Here is a 22,351-nt window from a genome sequence, read left to right as displayed (position 1 = left end):
ACAAGCATTTAGCGGCGTTTGTACTTAAAATGCCACTAAAGTATGACTTTTTAGCGGCGTTTGTATAAAAATGCCACTAAAGTACGAGTCTTTACCGACGTTTGTATAAAAATATTGTTAAATACAAGTAATTTAGCGACGTTTGTACTTAAAACGCTGCTAATGTACGGGACTTTAGTGGCGATTGTGCTTAAAACACCGCTAAAGTATGAGTTTTTAGTGGTGTTTGTACAAAAATACCGTTAAAGTATAGTAATTAGTGGCGTTTATATAAAAACGCCACTAAAATACCAGTATTTACCGATGTTTGTTCAAAAAACGCCGCTAAAAGCCCATTTTTCTATAGCGAGGGCCTATTTGTTGGAAGTCTACTGTTCAATCTCTTGTGACATTATCTACAATTGAAGCTGAATACATGGCAGCGGCTGAAGTTGCAAAAGAAGCTTTATGACTTACTGGTTTAGTGAAGGAATTGGGTGTTCAGCAAGGTGGAGTTCAGTTGCTTTGTGACAATCAAAATACTATTCACTTGGCTAAGAATTAGGTATATCGTGCTAGAACTAAGCATATTGATATAAGGTTTCACAAGATCAGAGAGTTGGTTGCATCTGGAGAGATTTTGTTTCAGAAGGTACATACTGATGAGAATGTCGCTGATATGTTCACCAAGCCAGTTACAACAGACAAGTTCATGCATTGCTTGGACTTGTTGAATTGTTCGAGTTGTTAAAGAAGTAAGGTAACCCAACCCACATTGAATGTTTCCTAAGGGGAGGATATTCGCCAAGGTGGAGATTTGTTAGGTATGGCTCATAAATATACCGGTAAACAAAGAAAGCCTCGTAGTGGGTTACGATTATGTGGGTTAGGGGTACGGGGGCACAGCTGTAACACCCCCAACCCGTACCCGACCCGGATACGAGTCTGAGGTATCACATTGACTTTTCAAACTTTGACTCTTGACAAAATTCAAAGAAAATTTAAAATTTTCATTAAAGTAAAAGCGGTTTAGTTACATAAATTGACCACAATAACCAAAATCAATCAGAGCATATTTAACTCAACTAATTAGTACATGCCAACTATATTCAAAAATAACCAAAGTCATTTAAATCCTCTATTTTCTGATCTGACCTGTCTTGCTTCTCTTAACTTTTCTTCTAGCTTTCCATAACATACGTGTGAAACATTCACACACTAAGTCGATGACTTAGTGAGGCATAAATAAACTAATTATAGTATATCATAACTAATTCCTATTATACACATTTCATGTAATCATGATAAACTATAAAATGCTTCCAAACATAAACGCATATATATACATATTGTTTCACAAGAAACACACACATATCATCATGTAATTATGATAATATATTTCCTAACACAAAGCATATAAAGCGTATGTAATGCATTTATCATTATCTCTTTAATAGTCTTATTTTCGTTCTTTATCTTTTAGACAGATGTTTTTGTACCTATTCTTCTTAACCAAGCTATATACACATCAACATCATATCACATATATCATTTCTCATCATAAATATTACAAACAAAGCGCATAATATCATACAAGGTTCTTTTATCATCTTCTTTATTAGCCCATGTACACATGTGAGAACTATAGATATGTGAGTCTATAGAGGTTGTGCACTAATGCTGCCACCACAACTCGTATAAATGCACTGAAGTGCCACGTAGAATTGCACCTAAGTACCGCGTAGAAATGCACCTAAGTGCCGCGTAGAAATGCACTGAAGTGCCATATAAGATGTCCCTAAGGACCACATAGAAAATTCCTTTAGATCCATATACATATTCCAAGGACCAAGTACGTGTCTCAAAAGACCTCATAGATGTTCCAAAGGACACATATGTCTCGAAAGACCGCGTAGACCCTCGACTCTTGGCATGCCAACTATACCCCTAGCTCTCATGACACATAACATATGCATTATCATTTATGTCATTTCACATGTTCACATATACATATTTCCTAGGCACGTAGTCTCATAGTTTTTGCACATAGCTCATTATCACATTTTCATAAAATCACATAGTCACGTAGTTCACTTACACGTAGATCATTTCCATATAATTCACCTGTCACATATCTCATGTTCTTGTATTCATATAACATATAATCACATAGATTATTTTACATCGCATAGTTCATAGTTATGATTTCATATATTACCTAATTATCAAGCTAATTCACATATACATGTTCTCTATATTTCTATCATTTATCCCACAAACACATTTATTCATGTATAATATTTCATCTAAACCTTATATTAATGTCATATACTCATATCACCGAATAACTTCAATTGAATATATATTTTGTTCATTTCAATGCTTAAATCATATAACACATAAGTTTTCCTTATGTCATTTATGCTACTTATTCATATAATCTTATTTTATCTCATAGGTAAATGCTTAGGGATTGCAACGGGCCGGGTATTGGTCCCCCCATCCCCGTCCCCATTTAAAAAACCCGTACCCGATTAAAAAACTACAGGGATTTAAACAGGGATCCCCATCGGGTAATCGGGAAAAATTGCGGGGAAATGGGTATCCCCATTTAGCATAAACAATTATTTAAACGGGTAATTTTCACCGCGGGGATAACCGCGGTGAAAATTACCCGTTTAAATAACCGTTTACCTTAGATAATTATTTTTCACCACGGGGAAACACGAAACTTATACATTCTATATTAAAACTTATACATTCTATTAATTTAGTTATAACTCAAAATAATTTCAATACTTCAAAATTTTATCAAATTAAAATAATTTAATATTTGAGTAAATTTAAAATAAGTTAAACAGAATCTAAACACGAACCAAAATTGGGTGAGTAGTAAAATACCCATGGAATGATGGTTGGGAAATGTAGTCTTAATTAAGATGAAGAAAATCAGACTGAAATAACATAGAGCACCTCGCTGTTGTGACCCCAAATGATTGCAATAAAATTAGCAATAAAGCATGATAAATGTGAATCACCCCTCCTCCGACTCAGACTCGGCATTCTAGAGCCACTCAATGAAGGGCTTGACACCACCACCGTCATCAAACAGTTGTGACCCCCAATTGCTATAATTACACAAAAAAAATTATAAGCCACCAAAATTTATATAAAAAAAAGTTATTGATATCACGTATAACTTGTATATCAATTTAGTACCTCGTCACCATCATCACGATCATATTCGATGCTTTTACAATATGCTTCAGACTTTTGTGAACAAGTTGTTGTATTTATTAATTTATATAACATATCATATCAACAATACAATTGAAAAATAAACTTATAAGTAAAATAAATGATTGATTACCTCTTATTTTGTTTATTAACCAACTTTGGGCACACATTAGCGCTTCCAACGTCTTTGGATGAAGACGACTCCGATGAGGACTCACCAATCTACCACTTGTACTAAAGGCAGACTTAGACGCAACAGTGGATATTGGAATTGCTAATATGTCTCGGGCAATTTTTTGTAATGTTGGATACTTGAAACCATTTGTTTTCCACCAAGACAAAATATCAAGCTCTGAATTTTGTCCTTACTTTATCTTGAAGATAATGATCAAGCTCCGCGTGATACCTACAATAATAATTTTATACATTTAAAACATAAATAAAACAATCAAAAGATAAATAAACGAACTCATATAGTGATACCTGTATGATTATCCTCTTCAATGAATGTAAAATAGTCGTTGAAAACCCCCCTCCACTGAACCTCCATGTCACTAGTGTTGCGACTTGAATCAACATCTCGATTCCGTGAACTTTCATAATTACAAGTTCATAATCTTGAAACAAACGAGACACAAGCTCCTTTAGTTTTACAATTTCAACATCAGACTTTTCAAAACCATAAATCTTCGGGAAAGCATACTCCATCATTTTGAACTTGTATCTTGGATCTAATACAACTGCAACTCCCATAACTCCATGTATAACTGACCAATATTTATCAAACTTAACAAGCATCCTCTCCCCTATTTCTTTTATCACTTCATCTCGATCTTCACTCCACTTACTTAATGCAATTCTTATCTCATATGGATGGAAAAAATACATTAGACTAGGATACTTGGTACCCGAAAACATCAAAGTCACCTTATAAAACAGATGCAATTTTCCACAAATACTTGAAGCTAACTCCCAATCTCTATCTGTAGGTAAACTCTATATTGTGTTTCTCGTTGCTTTAAACGTTTGAAACATCCTTGTACACTATAGCAACACTCAACATCAAATATGTCGAGTTCCAACGTGTTTTACAATCAAGAGACAATTTTTTTGAGCAATAAATTGTCAAGTGACGAGCTGCTTCTTCAAACTTTTCTATTCTTTTTTTTGTTGCGCTCCAAAAATAAACATTATCCCTAATTCTCAATTCCATCCCCAATAACAGATAAACCATCTTGAACTATCAAGTTCAAGATGTGTGCACAACATCTCATATGAAATAACTCTCCTCCTAAAATCAACGAGTTCAGAGACAACTTGTCTAATAATAAATGAATCATCAGATCATTTGTGCTACAATTATCAACTGTAATTGTTGATATTTTCTATCAATGTTCCAATCACATAGAGATTCATACAAACATAAGCAAGAACTTCAGCAGTATGAGGACAAGGCACGTATATAAACCTAGTAAATAAGTAATTAGAATCAATTTAGTTATATTTAGTACCTAGCTAGCAAAGGTAAGTTTAAAGTACCTCATTATTCGGCTTTGCATCTCCCAGTTATCATCGATCAAATGTGATATGATTGACATGAAACATTTTTTTTATTACTTGATGTCCACATATCTGTCGTAATGGCAATCTTGCTTCGATTCTTCTCCAATAGACTGAAATAAATACAACATACAAATTAGAAACCAAATAAATACAAGATACAAATTAGAAACCGATTAAAGAAATAAACATACCGTATTGCTTTTTCTTTCTCGAAGTCATAAATCTTGAGAATATCATTTTTTAAGGTATTCCTAGATGGAACCTTAAATAAAGGTTGAAGACCAACCACAAACTTTTGAAACCCATGATGTTCCACCATTACAAGTGGATATTCATGCACTATTACCATCTCTGCAAGATCTTTTCTTGATTTTTCGGGGTCAAGATTTAAGCATGATAGATTTTTTTGTCCATCCGTTGTTTTTTTCCTCATCCCAATCACTTGTTGACGTATATCTCTATAAGTTTGCCTTGGACAACTCTTGAAATGATCATGCAAGTGTCGTGTCCCATTCTTACTATTTTCTCCTAATTTTTTCTTGTAATAACGACACTCTGCCTTATCCTCACCGTTAACATTCACCTTCTGTAGACACACTTTATACGACCAAAATATATTTATATGTATTATATATATAATTATATATATTGTAAACTAACACATTTTATATTTTTTTATTTCTGTGTCAGGCCCAAAATTACATTTGGCCCAGCAGAATACACATTGGTCCAACTCAGACCCAACACGCGCAACCCTAGCAGTTTCCCCCATCCAGCGCCGCATGCTTCGCTCAAGGACTCCTCCACACCGAAGGCTCTTATCCTTCACTCCATGCTTCTCGGCAACAACCAACAACGTGCATGTGGAAACAACAAGCATTAGAGTTCCATTAGGGACTTAAGCTGTAGTCTAAAATTAGGTTTTTATTTTAGTATAAATAGGCTTGTAATTAACACAATAAGGGAGAATTTTTTTGACACTGGATTCACATACAAAATCACTGTGTAACATCCACCCACACACGATAGCCAAGAAGGTCCAAGCCCTTGTAAAGACTTTCGAAAAAGTTAATAAAAAAGAGGTAGTTTTTTTCTTTTACCTTGTCTGTTCGGTTTCTCACTTGGCATGTTGTATCTCCTGTGTTGTTTGGTGCGAACTGAACCCATAAGTTGCTTTTTGGCCGAGGACGAAAGGAGGCCCTTTTTTTTTGTTGTGTGCGTTTTTTTCTTCTCTTTTTTAGATCTACACTTGACAGGGTTAATTTTTTGAAAATGGTCTCGATCTTTGAAAAGGGAATTTGAAAAGCTTTCAAAAAAGGGTAAACTTTTTGGGTTTCGTCGCCGTTCAACGGCGGCGGCGAGGCGTCGTGGGTCACGGAATCTGGAAGTTCGCGGCGGCGTACATGTGTTCTTCAAGAACACAAGAACATTACAGAGGAAAAAGGGAGAGAAATGGAGGGGGGAGATGAGCTTCGGTTTGGGTATGAGAACAAATGAATTTTTAAAACAGATTTTTAAGATTAAATACGTGACCCGTGGAGCCAGCTGACCCGACCCGTTTCATATCAGATCCACGTGTTTTCACGCAAAATAGGAGCAATCTCAGTTTTAGTCCTTTTATTTTAAATCCTTCCATTTTCATCCCCAAACTGAATTCCAATCATCCGCGTGTTTTTATCTAAAATAAGGGTAAACTACCCTTTTGATCCCTGTTACCTCGAAAAGAGCCGTTTCCCCCCCCTCAAATCGAAATTAACCCTTAATATTGCTTTGGAATTTTGACCCCTAGCCTGCAGTTCTTTCATTTTGATCCTTTCTCTGGATTTTAATTTTAATTATCCTTTTATATTACATTATAATATTTATATATATTTATATTATTAGTTTTTTTTATACTCGTATATATGTATTATTAGTATAGTATTATTTCACTTATATGTATATTATATATATATACATATAATATATGTACACATTTTGTATTTTACCCTATTTCTTTACTTCTTTATTATTATATTTATTACATTATTTATTTTTTCTATTATTATTATATTTTTTTCCTCCTTCTTATATTTAGCTATTATATATATATGGTATTAATGTTATTATATGTTTTTATTAACTTTATTTGTTTTACTTTATACGCTATTATTTTACATTTTTTTTTCTATTATTGTTATATATATATATTTTCTTATTTTATTTTCATTATTTTTTTTATTTTATATGTGCATATTTGATTATGGTGATTTATTTTAGTTTTTAGTTTTTTATTTATTACTATTATATATATCTTTTTATTTTTTCCATTGTTTATATCTTTATCATTATTACCATCATATACATTATTTTTATATTCTATATTTTCCTCATCTTATTTGTTTTCCCTTTTACCTTAGGTGTTTTATTTGCATTCCTTATCTAATATATGTCTTGATCTTTTAAGGGTACAATTTAAGCAATCTAAGGTAAGTAATTTGGATCGTCATTTTACATTTTAATTTAAATTTACAACTTTCTTAATTAAAGACAACTGGAAATTACATAGTACCGAAAGGGCAGTTCAAGGGTGCTAATCCTTCCTTAGCTGTAACCGACTCCCGAATCCGACATATCTTTGGTAAGACGCAGATCAGGTAAGAGATAAGGTATCCGATTAACCTATTTATTTTTTAAATAAATAATCGGTGGCGACTCCAACCCACTCATTTCAAGTCGAAGCCCAATTCCGGGGGCCCAACCGAAAGACGGTTGCGACAGCTTGGCGACTCCACTGGGAACAGGTAAGTGAGTCAGGCTAAGGTAATTTCCAGTTGTCTTTTTAACGAAAATGGTAAGTTTAAATTTTAAGGTAACATTTCGATCCTTTTTACTCACTTTTGATTATATTTTCGAGTAAATAGTTGGACTAATCGTTTTCTCATGATTTCAGCCTTCAAAGTTTTTTTTTCAAAGGCTCTATACCTGAGCTCCAAACCCTATTTTAAGTGGGGGTGAAAGCGACGCCTTCGTGTGAATTTATTCACCGTGCGGGCCTAGCAAGTAGCCTTCGGGATTCATATACCTTATGTCTTCGTGTAAATTTATTCACCGTGCGGGCATAAGGGAATGTGTCCCCTCGAGTTTAACTTAGTCCACACAAGCCTGTGATGGGTTTAGGACTAAGGGTCTGGCAAGCCCAAGGGGGCACCAACAAGGAGAACTCGGGTACCGTTTTTTAAAACCTAAACCGGGAGACCATGAAGAATTAGAGCCTACCCCGAAACCACGTTCCAAAACTTAGGATATTTTTACCCTAACCATGTTCTTTTTGCGCTTTTTCCTTCCGTCATTTTTTTTATTTGTATTTTTATTTTACTAACGTTTTTGCCTTTGTGTTTGTTTTCTAGCATTTGCATCATTACAAGAGGCTATTGATCCCTAAAAAGCATTTGTTATACACAAAATAATTCGAATTAATGGACAAAGGTGTTGTAATACAAGAGATCGAAAACGCTGAGGCACGACTATGGTCCGAGAAGGCTCAGAAAGGAAGGGAGACAGTTCAGGGAAACTATGTGTCAGAACTGGTTAGTTATGCCGCTGTCAGCCTGAAACAGAATGTCAGAAAGAGAAGGGAGACAGTCTTCAGGGAAACTATGTGTCAGAACTGGTTAGTTTATGCCGCTGTCAGCCTGAAACAGAATAATGTCCAAGAGCTGCGAAACATTTGGGACAGTTGGAAGAATGACAGAAAGCAGAAGTTCAGCCACGATATGGTGATATCGCCTCTGCTCCATGTCAAGACTGATGAGCCCTTACTCCGAGCATTAATTCAATTCTGGAACCCGGGATATTTTGTTTCACCTTTAACCAGGAAGACATGGTGCCCACTATCGAAGAGTATACTACTCTATTGCACTGCGAAAGCATCAACTAGAGAGGGCATATATTAAACATATCAAGAGTCAGCCCTTCAAGAACGGACTGGCCAAGATTGCAGGGGTTGATGAAAAGTGGGTGACTGATCGACTCCGGCACAAAGGTAGCGGGGAAGGAATCGAGTGGATCCATATAAAGCAACTAATGAAAACCACCCTGAGAGTGGAAGACTATAGACCTTTTTGCACTGGGTCTGTACGGTTTAATCATATTCCGAGGCTTTGGGGTGCATTGACGCTGCGTGGTGGAATTGTTTGAGCAACTTCTAAACGAGTTAACCGCACCAGCCATCTTGGCCGAGACCTTTCGATCTCTCAATCATTGCCGAAGAACTGGCGGAGGAAGATTTTCGGGTGTATTCAACTCCTTCAGGTCTGGATTCACAGCCACTTCTGGAAGACTAACGGGGTTGCCTACCGCCGTTTCAGCACCACCTATTCACCTCTAGGTGATTCATCACCTTGAAATGGCATGAAGCGCTTCGAAAGAAAATGGATGAAGGTCTTTACGCATCTTCAGGACCGGGATATTGTCTGGAGAGCCCCCTGGCTATTTCTCAGTGACGTTCTTTTCCGATGTGACTCTGACACTGTACCTTACTTGGACTTTGGGGAGCAGTCGGGTATGCTCCGCTATTAGCACTTAGACAGTATGGAGCGTCAGTTTGTCCCAGCAACATGCGGGTTAGCTAGGTCAGAGTTTGAGTATCATGGCGACAGCTATAAAAAGATGATTAAAGAAGCAGCCGATTCGTGGAGGAAAGTATCCGGATGGATGTTGTAGCTGCCAGAAGCATGCTCACTCCGGATTATGTGAGTGGCGAAGATTAAGAAAGAATGACAACATCCCTGTGCCAGACTGTGATGACACCCGGACCAGGAAGAACACCTCATGCATGTCCCTTCTGAACTCGAGATAGCCAAGACCGAGTTTGAAGCCGTGAAATGAGCTGAAGCAAAGGATAAAGGAACTTGAAGCTGAACGTTATCAGTGGAAGCTTGATGCTGACTCTCAGAAAGATCGGCAGAAAAATTGGAAAAAGAACAAAAAAGAGTCCGTTTTGAGCTCGAAGACTTGAGAAAGGGGTATCAAGATAAGGTCAAAGATAACTCCAAGTTGAAGGTAACCTCTGAATACTGGAAAGACGAAGCTCATAACCTAAAGAGGAAGTTCGAGGGCCTGATGAGAGCTTGGAAAGAACAAACGAAGACTGCCCAAAGACCTTGGCAGATAGTCAATATCAGAACAGCGCTTGAGAGTTCGTAGCTACTTAGAGAAACAGCATGAGAAAGATGGCAAGACGATAGCTGAGTTAGAAGCTATATAGATGGGTTCAACAGGCAAGCAAACGGCTTCAGATGGTGCCCTTCGACGGAGGATTACAATGGCGTTTCCGTTGGGAACAAGCACAGCGAAGGGTGAGGGCCCGAGACGCAACCATCCGAGATTTCCTGGATCAGTACAAAAAGCAGCCCGTCATCTTCACGCCTAGCAAGGGAAGCTGGTGTGTGGTTCGACAAGGCATTCAACCAGTGACAGATGAAGGCAGAGACTGTCAACTACTGGAAGCTGTTCGGGGTCTAGAGGATTTAGTCCAAATGTACCTTTAATCTTTTTTTTTATGTCTCTTAAAAGATAAGACATTTTTGTCTGAACAAGGGTTATTTATAATAATGAACACTTTTCTGGATCAATGCCTCCATTGCATACATCATGCATTGCATCTCTTGCATTTTATATTCATTTTTTTTCCATGTTTTTACATTCGTATTAACTAAGAACATGTCTCAACACCGGCTTACCACCATAAGCATCAGATACACTCACCCGACAATACTCGAGCAAAAAGATACAAATGGGAAGCCAGAATGGAGAAAATCGAAGAGCACATGGCAAGACTTCAAAAGGAACTAGAAGATAAGATGGCTTAGAACAGTGAAAGTACTCTTGAATCCATCAAGAAAAATCAAGAGTCCTTGGTCGACCAAATCTAGCCAAGTTGTCAGGTCTACAGCAAGCTAGTGCATCAGGGGGCATCTCTTCGAGGGGTGGCCATACCACCAACCCCGCAAGTGGTTCTCTCACCCGGAATATTACCCGGGACGCATCTGCTACTAAAGGAAAGCAGCACTACCCGGGGACTCATTCGCTACCAAAGAAAAAGTTGCACCTGCTGTGAAGATACAAACTTCTACAATCATCCCTGATGATCATCCGGATGATTATAAGTCCCAGACTTTGACGAGGAAGAAGCCAAAAAGATGGAAGAAAAGATAAAAATATTAGAAGATCAAATAAAGATGGTCCAGGGAGACCATGATTATTATGGAGTGGACGCAATGGAGCCTGAGTCTAGTTCCAGACTTGGTGCTTCCACCAAAGTTTAAAATTCCTGATTTTGAGAAGTTCGACGGGAACAGTTGCCCTTCAGCCCTATCACTATGTTCTGTCGAAAGATGATAGATATGGCGGGAATGACCAACTCCTGATCCTTGTTTTCAGGAGAGCCTGTCCGGTTCAGCTATTCGGTGGTACAACCAGCTTAGCCGAACTCATATCAAGACGTGGAAAGACTTAGCCAAGTCTTTCTTGGAGCAGTATAGTATATCAATGATATGAGACCAGACCGGGTCATGTTACAAAGCCTAGAGAAAACCAATGAGAGTTTCCGACAGTACGCACAGAGATGGAGGGATTTATCTGTGCAAGTTCATCCACCTTTGGATGAAAAGGAAACTAGAAAGCTGTTTGTACAGACCCTGAGGGCACCTTACTTCGGGCATTTGGTAGCATTCACGTCGGGGAGTTTTTCAGATTTAGTCATGGCTGGCGAAATGATCGAGTTGGCCATTAAACAAGGAAGATTGAGGGAGGAGACTCCAGTAAAAAGCCTCCCATGAAACAAGGAGTGAGAGATCAACAATGTGAACACCTACACGTCAACAAGGGTTTACGATCTCAAGCTCAAATTCCACAGCAGCTGTACCATCCGGTACTTCTAGACAGAACCAGAGGGAACCAAGAAGAGAAAGGAAAGGGAGCAGTTTGATCCCATCCCTATGACGTATAAAGAACTATACCAACAGCTCTTCGACACTCATGCAGTGTCGCCTTATCCTATGAATCCAATAAATCCCCCTTACCCGAAATGGTATGACGAGCGCTCACTGCGAATATCATAGCGGTGTGCAGGGGCATTCGATTGAAAGTTGTCTCGCATTCAAGAGACTTGTGCAACAGATGAGAAACAAGAATTGGATCACTTTCAACTCCGGAGCACCAAATGTCGCCCAGAATCCCTTGCCCAATCATCAGGAGACAGGAATAATGCCATTACTACTGAAGGGGGAAGGAGAATTAAATCAAGGGTTTCAGAAATTAAATCTCCTTTGGCTTGGGTATGGAGCCAAATGGTAAGGCAGGATTTCTTGCACCATATTCAGATACGATAGAAAATGAAGATGGTAACCATTGTTGTTACCACAACAAAGAAGGCATAAAGTGCAAGAGCCCATAGTTCAGATTGTTAGTCCAGCTCATAATGGATCGAAAGGAGTTGGAATTTACGAAGAAATTCAAGATTCTTGGGAAGCAGATGTTTGTGCCACCGGAGAATCATCAGATAGAAAATTTGGTAGGGGTAGTCCTTTGATAATTACCCCTAAGGAAAGCATGACGGTGACAACACCAGCCAAGGTGGTAATCTCCGCACCGCGGCCTTTTCAATATAAGGCAATCGGCAAGTGCCATGGAAGTACGAGTGTCAGGTGAGCACTTCCGGAGGTAATAGTAAGTGGGGCAAAGACCACTGGAGCCATTCAAAGAAGATGTGCTAGTCGTCAATGAACCTATAAAGGAGGAAGAAGCTAAAGAGTTCCTCAAGATCTTGAAGCACAGCGAGTACAACATTGTAGAACAGCTCCACAACTTACCTACACGTACTTCAATGCTAGCACTATTTTTAAGCTCGGAAGCACAACCGAGAAGCGTTGTTGAATGTCCTTAATCAAACCGTTCGTGCCACAAGACATACCAGTCAGCAAGATGGATCGCTGGTGAACAATATTCAAGCTGATAATCTCATCTCGTTTTCAGATGAGATTCCATCAGGAGGAAGAGGCCGAACGAAGGCGTTACACATTACTACCTACTGTAAGGGGCACGCTTTACCAAGTGTCTTAATCGATAATGGTTCAGCCTTGAACGTGATGCCTTTGATTAATTGAAGAGGCTACCAATAGATACCTCTCATATGAGCTTGTCAGAATGTGGTCCGAGCATTTGATGGGACCAAAAGAGAGGTAATCGAAAGATTGAGGTACCATTGACCATCGGACCAGCCACCTATGATGTTGAGTTCCTTGTGATGGATATCATGCCGTCCTATAGCTGTCTTTTGGGAAGGCTGTGGATTCATCAAGCAGGTGCAGTACCCTCCACGTTGCACCAGAAAGTTAAATTTGTCATTGACGGGGCGTTGGTAATTATCAATGCTGAGGAAGATATCGTGGCAAGCGTGACCACGGAGGCTCCATACATCGAAAGTAGACGAGGAAGCGGTGGAATGTTTCGTTCCGCTCCTTGGAGTTTGTGAATGCCACATTTGTGGCAGAAGGAAAGAGAATCCCAAGACCTCGACTCTCCAAATGCACAAGGATGGAGATCAAGCAAACCCTAGGCCGAGGCGCCAGAACCTGGAGAGGTTTTGGGAAATATTTGCAAGGGATGATCAATCCTGTCGTTCCTATCTCAAAATTAGACCAATTTGGCTCGGTTTTCAGCCCAGTTTATCATGAAAAGAAAGGAGATCCAAAAGAACCGGGAGAGAAGATTGGCCAGATTGACTGGGAACGAATTTCAAAGGAAGCCCATGACATTCCCGCCCTTTTCAGAACATTCAAGTCAGGTGGTTATGTGTTTGAGACCACCACATCCGAGTTGGAAACGGCTCTGGAAGATCTGAACGTTAATGCCGTGACCACAGAAGATTTTGACAACGGAGATAGATCCGGGATATGCCTTCTGCCACATGGGTTCGTGCCTAGCAGTTGGTCGGTGGAAGAACTACCTGTGGTTTACAAGAATCTTTCAGAGTAATATTCAAACTATCCCTATTTGCCTATACCCGGGCAATAGGTGATCTTTTGTAAGGGTGAATAAATATTTTGTTTAAGTTTAATAAAAGATGCTTTTTCTTTTCCATGGCAAACAAACTTTTCTTTTATTTGAATTCATTCTCTATCTCCTTCATTCCAGTACTTCATTTCCAGTTACTCTCAAAGTTAGTTCTTGACCGTTCCGTGGGATATTATCCTCTCACACATGCACATTTTCCTCCTTTCAGGTTCCCAGACAACGATAATGGGGGCCTAATGATCCTGATCCGGAGGTGGATTTGAATCAACCATTTGTCTTGGGAATTTGAAGAATGCGATAATGAAGAAAATACAACTTGCCTACCGAATTGTTGAGAATGATAGAAAAGAAGAAAAGCAAATACTGCCACATGAGGAGGCGATCGAAATATTAAATTTGGGCACTGAGGAAGACCGAAAGGAGGTTAAAATCGGCACAACTCTTTCGACTGAAGCAAGAAAAAACCTGATAGCCTTACTTCAGGAGTACGAAGATGTGTTTGCTTGGTCGTATCAAGACATGCCGGGACTAGACACAGATATGGTAGTTCACAAACTGCCAATCAAACCAGAATTCAAACCTGTGCAGCAAAAATTGAGAAGAATGCGACCAGAAATGCTCCTTAAGATCAAGGAAGAAGTCAAGAAGCAATTTGATGCCGGTTTTCTCCAAGTGGCCAAATACCCTGAGTGGGTGGCCAACATAGTGCCTGTGCCGAAGAAGGACGGGAAAGTACGCATGTGTGTCGATTACCGGGACCTTAATAAGGCCAGTCCCAAGGACAACTTTCCTCTGCCACATAGACACTCTGGTGGACAATACGGCCGGAACGCCTACTTTTCATTCATGGATGGATTTTCGGGTACAATCAGATCAAGATGCATCCCGAAGACATGGCGAAGACACTTTCGTCACAATGTGGGGAACTTTCTGTTACAAAGTGATGCCTTTCGGATTAAAGAATGCTGGGGCAACATATCAGAGAGCTATGGTGACCCTGTTCCACGACATGATGCACAAAGAAATCGAGGTTTATGTCGACGACATGATTGTCAAGGCACAGACCGAGAGTGAACATGTCAAGAATCTGAGGAAGCTCTTCCAGAGATTGAGAAAGTTCCAACTGAGACTAAACCCTAGCAAGTGTACCTTCGGGTAACATCTGGAAAACTACTAGGCTTTATAGTCAGCAGGAGAGGCATACAGGTCGATCCTGATAAGGTTAAGGCTATCCAGAATTTACCTCCACCACGAACCCAAAAAGAAGTCCGAGGTTTTCTGGGCAGACTAACTACATAGCTCGGTTCATCTCTCAGTTAACCGACAAATGTGACCCTATCTTTCGTCTCCTCCGAAAGAATAGCCCTGGAGCATGGGATAAAAACTGTCAGATTGCATTTGAGAAGGTAAAGAGTACTTGTCTCACACTCCTGTCCTGATGTCCCCTATCCCGGAAAACCTCTGTTTTTGTATCTCTTCATATTCGAGAACTCCATGGGGTGTGTTCTGGGTCACACATGAGTCTGGGAAGAAGGAAAGAGCCATCTACTACTTAAGCAGAAGTTCACCGATTGCGAGGTCCGATATCCTCCTATTGAGAAGGTTTGTTGTGCTCTGATATGGGCTACAAAAAGACTTCGACAATACATGTTGTATCACCACTTGGCTGATTTCCAAGTTAGACCCACTAAAATACATGATGGGTGTACCTGCTCTATCCGGAAGGTTAGCCCGATGGCAGATGCTTTTGTCTGAATTTGACATCGAATACGTGAGCCAAAAGCGGTAAAAGGCAGCGCCATATCCGATTTTTTGGCAAGCAGAACTGATGAGAGCTATGAGTCGCTGGACTTTGATTTCCCAGACGAAGACTTAATGGCCGTATCTTTAGAGCAAGCACTTCAGCGGACAGTTCCTGGAGAATGCACTTCGATGGGGCATCAAATGCACTAGGGCATGGCATCGGGGCAATCCTAGTCTCCCCAGAAGGGAGTCACTACCCGTTTACCAGCAGACTGAACTTTGATTGTACCAATAACATGGCAGAATATGAAGCCTGTGTCTTGGGAATTCGGCTGCACTGGGACAAAATAAAGACTTTGCGGGTGTAGGAGACTCAGCCTTAGTAATCTATCAGCTCCGAGGAGAATGGGAAACTAAGGATATAAAACTGAGAGTACCGGAGACTAGTGCTGGATCTACTCGAAGAGTTCGACGAAGTCACCTTCCACTACGTGCCTAGAAGAAAATCAAATGGCTGACGCTTTAGCTACCTCGGCAGCCACATTCAAGGCTGGCGGGGGAGTCTGAAATGATGCCAATTAACATGCAGTCGTATGTACCCAGCTCATTGTTACCAAATTAAAGGAGTGAAAGACACTAAGCCTGTACTACGATATTCTGCAGTATATCAAGCATCGGAGTTATCCAGAAAACCACTGAAATCTAGAAGAGAACCCTTAGAAGGTTGGCAGCTGGATACGTCCTTGACATAGAGGTTTTATACAAGAAAAGCCATAACCAAGTTCTGCTAAGGTGCGTCGATGCTGAAGAGGCAAAAATGATAGTGGAAGAAGTACATGATGGAGTTTGTGGAGCCCATGCAAATGGGCATATGATGTCAAGACAATAATGAGATGCGGATATTTTTGGTCCACACTAAAAGCGATTGCATCAACTATGCTAGGAGATGTCATAAATGTCAGATTTATGGAGACAAGATAAATGTTCCCCCCCATCTGCTTCATGTAATGACGTCACCATGGCCTTTTTCTGTGTGGGGCGGACGTTATCGGGCAAATTCATCCGAAGGCTTCGAATGGTCACCGTTTCATTCTCGTAGCAATTGACTATTTCACAAATGGGTAGAGGCTGCGTCATACGCCAGTGTCACTCAATCCACTATTTGCAAGTTTCTAAAGAAAGAAATTATATGTCGGTATGGTCTACCCGAAAGGTTATCACCGATAACGCAACAAACTTGAACAACAAGATGATGTGCTGCTTGCGAACAGTTCAACATAAAACATCACAATTCCACTGCTTACAGACCAAAGATGAACGGAGCAGTAGAAGCAGCAAACAAAATATTAAGAAGATAGTGGAGAAACAACTGAAACCTACAAAGACTGGTATGAGAAGTTTCCTTTTGCTTTTGTCGCTTATCGAACCTCGGTACGTACATCGACTGGGGAAACTCCATTTTCACTAGCCTATGGAATGGAAGCAGTGCTATCCATTGAAGTCGAGATTCCGTCTCTCAGGGTCTTGTCAGAAGTCAAACTAGATGATGCAGAGTGGGCACAATCCAGATATGATCAGCTTAATCTGATAGATGAAAAAAGACTGAAAGCCATTCATCATGGTCAAGTCTATCAGAAACGAATGATCCGAGCACACGACAAAAAGGTGCGCCCGAGAATATTTCGTGAAGGGGATCTAGTGCTAAAAAGAATTTGGCCAGTCTAGAAGGATTTCCGAGGAAAGTGGACGCCAAATTGGGAAGGACCTTATGTCGTGAAGAAGGCTTTCTCCGGAGGAGCCCTTACCCTGGCTGAAATGGACGGACCTGAGCTGCCACATCCCATTAACTCGGACGCAGTCAAGAAATACTTCGCTTAGGATGAAAACCCGAGAGGGCGTCCTAAGTTGAAAAAAAAACGTTTAGGGTGAAAACCCGAAAGGGCACCCTAAATTGAAAAAAAGAAAAAAAGAGGAAAAAAGAAGAGAAAATAAGGTGAGTTCAAGATGAAAACCCGCAAAAGGGCGTCTTGCAACCAAGGATGGGTCCAAGTTGAAAACTCGGAAAGGGCGATTTGGATATTAACAGTGGAAATATCCCAGCACATGAATCTTCTACGAACTCAACAAATCGGAGAAATGCTGCACCCTCCCAAACGTTGTCGCATTTTCAAAGATCCTTTGGCAAAGGCTGCATTCAAAGTCACCAAACGGCTTTTCAGCTCAGAAGTGCCCACGTTATCGAGATCTAAGACATTCATTTACACATCCTTGTGTATTCGTCTTCTAGAATGTTTGCCATGTATTATTTGTTCTTCTCCTCCCTTATGAATAAGACCATTTTCCTCCAATTCCTTTCGAGCATCTTGAATTAGACTTAAACCCAAGGTTTATTTTTTTTTATGAAAGATAATCGCATATTACTGTACAAAGTTCATGAAAAGTACAGGTACCCAGAAGCCGACCAAGGCTCATGCACATGCTTGAGATGGTTGAGGAGCATCTCCAAAAAAACAAAAAAAACAAACAAAAAAAAAAAAAAAAACCCAGAATGTGCACATCAGATTCAAACATTTGAAGAATTCAAGATCAGAGATCGGAACTTCAAGCTCAAAGAGTCAACAACGACAGGCCACTGGAAATCAAGATTTCTCTCCAGAGCCCAGAATAACATATGTTGCCCATACATTTTAGGCATACCTAAGAGCGTGACATCCATACCATCGCATATATGCATATCTTTGCAGGTTTTACCCAAAGCCAATTTCAACTTCACAACGAAGGATATTGGACTCTAGACAACACAAGTTCAACTTCACGACGAAGGGACCGCTGGTTGTCAACGAACATTTCTCAAATTCAGAGCCAATTTCAACTTCACAACGAAGGATATTGGACTCTAGACAACGCAAGTTCAACTTCACGACGAAGGGACCGCTGGTTGTCAACAAACATTTCTCAAATTCAGAGCCAATTTCAACTTCACAACGAAGGATATTGGACTCTAGACAATGCAAGTTCAACTTCACGACGAAGGGACCGCTGGTTGTCAACAAACATTTCTCAAATTCAGAGCCAATTTCAACTTCACAACGAAGGATATTGGACTCCAGACAACGCAAGTTCACTTCACGACGAAGGGACCGCTGGTTGTCAACAAACTTTCTCAAATTTAGAGCCAATTTCAACTTCACAACGAAGGATATTGGACTCCAGACAACGCAAGTTCAACTTCACAACGAAGGGACCGCTGGTTGTCAACAACATTTCTCAAATTCAGAGCCAATTTCAACTTCACAACGAAGGACATTGGACTCCAGACAACGCAAGTTCAACTTCACAACGAGGGACCGCTGGTTGTCAACAAACATTTCTCAAATTCAGAGCCAATTTCAACTTCACAACGAAGGATATTGGACTCCAGACAACGCAACTGGCAGTGGATTTCAACCTCACGACGGGGGATATCCAATTCTCAGGCTCAACTTCGCGACGAAAGAGCCATATACAAATTCCAACTTCACAAAAAGATTGACTCATGACGAAGTACCTTGAGCCCGGAGTCAATTCAAAGACCACTTTGAGCTTGTTTTCAACTTCAAGACGAAGGATTTCGTGCTCAAAACTTTCCAGCTTTGACTCAACCCATGACGAGAGAGTCATTGCGACCAATTCCAGCATCGAATTTCAACTCTACAACAGAGGACCTTCGACATAGATGGATAGTGTGTCTTTAAATCTTTGCCCTATCCCCGTTTGCACGATTATGGGCAAAGACTTTATACGACCAAAATATATTTATAGTATTATATATATAATTATATATATGTAAACTAACCAACTTTTATATTTTTTTTATTCTGTGTCAGGCCCAAAATTACATTTGGCCCAGCAGATACACATTGGTCCAACTCAGACCCAACACGCGCAACCTAGCAGTTTCCCCCATCTAGCGCCGCATGCTTCGCTCAGGACTCCTCCACACTGAAGGCCTCTTATCCTTCACGTCTCATGCTTCTCGGCAACAAACCAACAACGTGCATGTGGAAAACAACAAAGCATTAGAGTTCCATTAGGACTTAAGCATGTAGTCTAAAATTAGGTTTTTATTTTGGTATAAATAGGCTTGTAATTAACACAATAAGGGAGGATTTTTTTGACACTGGATTCACATACAAAATCACTGTGTAACATCCACCCACACACGATAGCCAAGAAGGTCCAAGCCCTTGTAAAGACTTTCGAATATACATTTAAAACATAAATAAAACAATCAAAAGATAAATAAAACGAACTCATATAGTGATACCTGTATGATTATCCTCTTCAATGAATGTAAAAATAGTCGTTGAAAACCCCCCTCCATCTGAACCTCCATGTCACTAGTGTTTCGACTTGAATCAACATCTCGATTCCGTGAACTTTCATAATTACAAGTTTCAATCTTGAAACAAACGAGACACAAGCTCCTTTAGTTTTACAATTTCAACATCAGACTTTTCAAAACCATAAATCTTCGGGAAAGCATCCATCATTTTGAACTTGTATCTTGGATCTAATACAACTGCAACTCCCATAATCCATGTATAACTGACCATATTTATCAACTAACAAGCATCCTCTCCCCTATTCTTTATCACTTCATCTCGATCTTCACTCCACTACTTAATGCTTATCACATATGGATGGAAAAAAACATTAGCCGTAGGATACTTGGTACCCGAAAACATCAAAGCACCTTAGAAAACAAATGCAATTTTCCACAAATACTTGAAGCTAATCCCAATCTCTATCTGTAGGTAAACTTATATATTGTGTTTCTCGTTGCTTTAAACATTTGAAAACATCCTGTACATATAGCAACACTCAAATCAAATATGTCGAGTTCCAACGTGTTTTACAATCAGAGACAATTTTTTTGAGCAATAAATTGTCAAGTGACGAGCTGCTTCTTCAAACTTTTCTATTCTTTTTTTTGTGCGCTCCAAAAATAAACATATCCCTAATTCTATCAATTCCATCCCAATAACAGATAAACCATCTTGAACTATCAAGTTCAAGATGTGTGCACAACATCTATGAAATAACTCTCCTCCTAAAATCAACGAGTTCAGAGACAACTTGTCTAATAATAAATGAATCATCAGATCATTTGTGCTACAATTATCAACTGTAATTGTTGATATTTTCTATCAATGTTCCATCACATAGAGATTCATACAACACATCAGCAAGAACTTCACAGTATGAGGACAAGGCACGTATATAAACCTAGTAAATAAGTAATTAGAATCAATTAGTTATTATATTATACCTACTAGCAAAGGTAAGTTTAAAGTACCTCATTATTCGGCTTGCATCTCCAGTTATCATCGATCAAATGTGATATGATTGACATGAAACATTTTTTTATTACTGATGTCCACATCTGTCGTAATGGCATCTTGCTTCGATTCTTCTCCAATAGACTGAAATAATTACAACATACAATTAGAAACCAAATAAATACAAGATACAAATTAGAAAACCGATTAAGAAATAAACATACCGTATTGCTTTTTCTTTCACGAAGTCATAAATCTTGAGAATATCATTTTTAAGGTATTCCTAGATGGAACCTTAAATAAAGGTTGAAGACCAATCACAAACTTTGAAAACCCATGATGTTCACCATTACAAGTGGATATTCATGCACTATTACCATCTCTACAAGATCTTTTCTTGATTTTTCGGGGTCAAGATTTAAGCATGATAGATTTTTTGTCCATCCGTTGTTTTTTCCTCATCCCAATCCTTGTTGACGTATATCTCTATAAGTTGCCTTGGACAACTCTTGAAATGATCATGCAAGTGTCGTGTCCCATTCTTACTATTTGCTCCTAATTTTTTGTAAACGACACTCTGCCTTATCCTCACCGTTAACATTCACTTCTCAAAGTGATTCCATACAACTGAAGTAAGTTTTCGCTTTCTACTATTGTACCAACATTGCTACCATCGATTGTGTTTGTTCTTCTTCTATGGGTGAAATGATGGGCCTTGGTTATTTCGCATCGGAGATGATTGAGTCATGATTGCTTTCAACTTGTGATTGTTCTTGTGTCCATGCATTAGAATTATCATCTATGGAACGTTGACCTTCCATTATACTAAAACAACCTTCATTAAGAAAAGTAACTATTAATGACCAGAAATGGTATTACCAATTAGCAGATGATTTCTATGGTTGAGTAGTAGTAATAATTAGATAATTAATGTTCTCAACTATCATACAAAAATGGACTTGCACTTGCTGTAAATCACCTCGATTCTAAGAAGGTTGTAGACCCATAAAACCAAGATTTAGGAGTATAATGTAAATAAAATACACCATCAATTAATAACCATACGCACTCCATATACATTTTGAAACTCCCATATAAAGACAACATTTAGCAGAAAATGGTGCAAAAAGAAAAAAGCAGAAAAGGTAGTAACCCTATGAACAAGGCAAATCATATTCTGTTTATGAAGAAATGGGGACATTAAGATGCTAAATTAGTAAGCAAAGTTAATACACTATATCCCACATAACTAATACCTAAACCTAATATGACAAATTACCAAATATTAACATCTGAAATTTCATTGCGAAAACTATGGAACCCATCAAAACAAAATTACCAACAACCCCAACCCATAAATCACAAAGTAACTGAGCTAAAAGGTTCAATTACTTGCACTTGCTGTAAAATCACCTCGATTCTAAAAACACTACTTTCACATTTAGTAACAA

The sequence above is a fragment of the Hibiscus syriacus genome, unplaced genomic scaffold, assembly GCF_006381635.1.
Source record: "Hibiscus syriacus cultivar Baekdansim isolate YM2019G1 unplaced genomic scaffold, ASM638163v2 tig00116996_pilon, whole genome shotgun sequence".
Taxonomy (NCBI): domain Eukaryota; kingdom Viridiplantae; phylum Streptophyta; class Magnoliopsida; order Malvales; family Malvaceae; genus Hibiscus; species Hibiscus syriacus.
The sequence above is the reverse complement of the archived record's forward strand: the minus strand, read 5'-3'. Positions refer to the sequence as shown.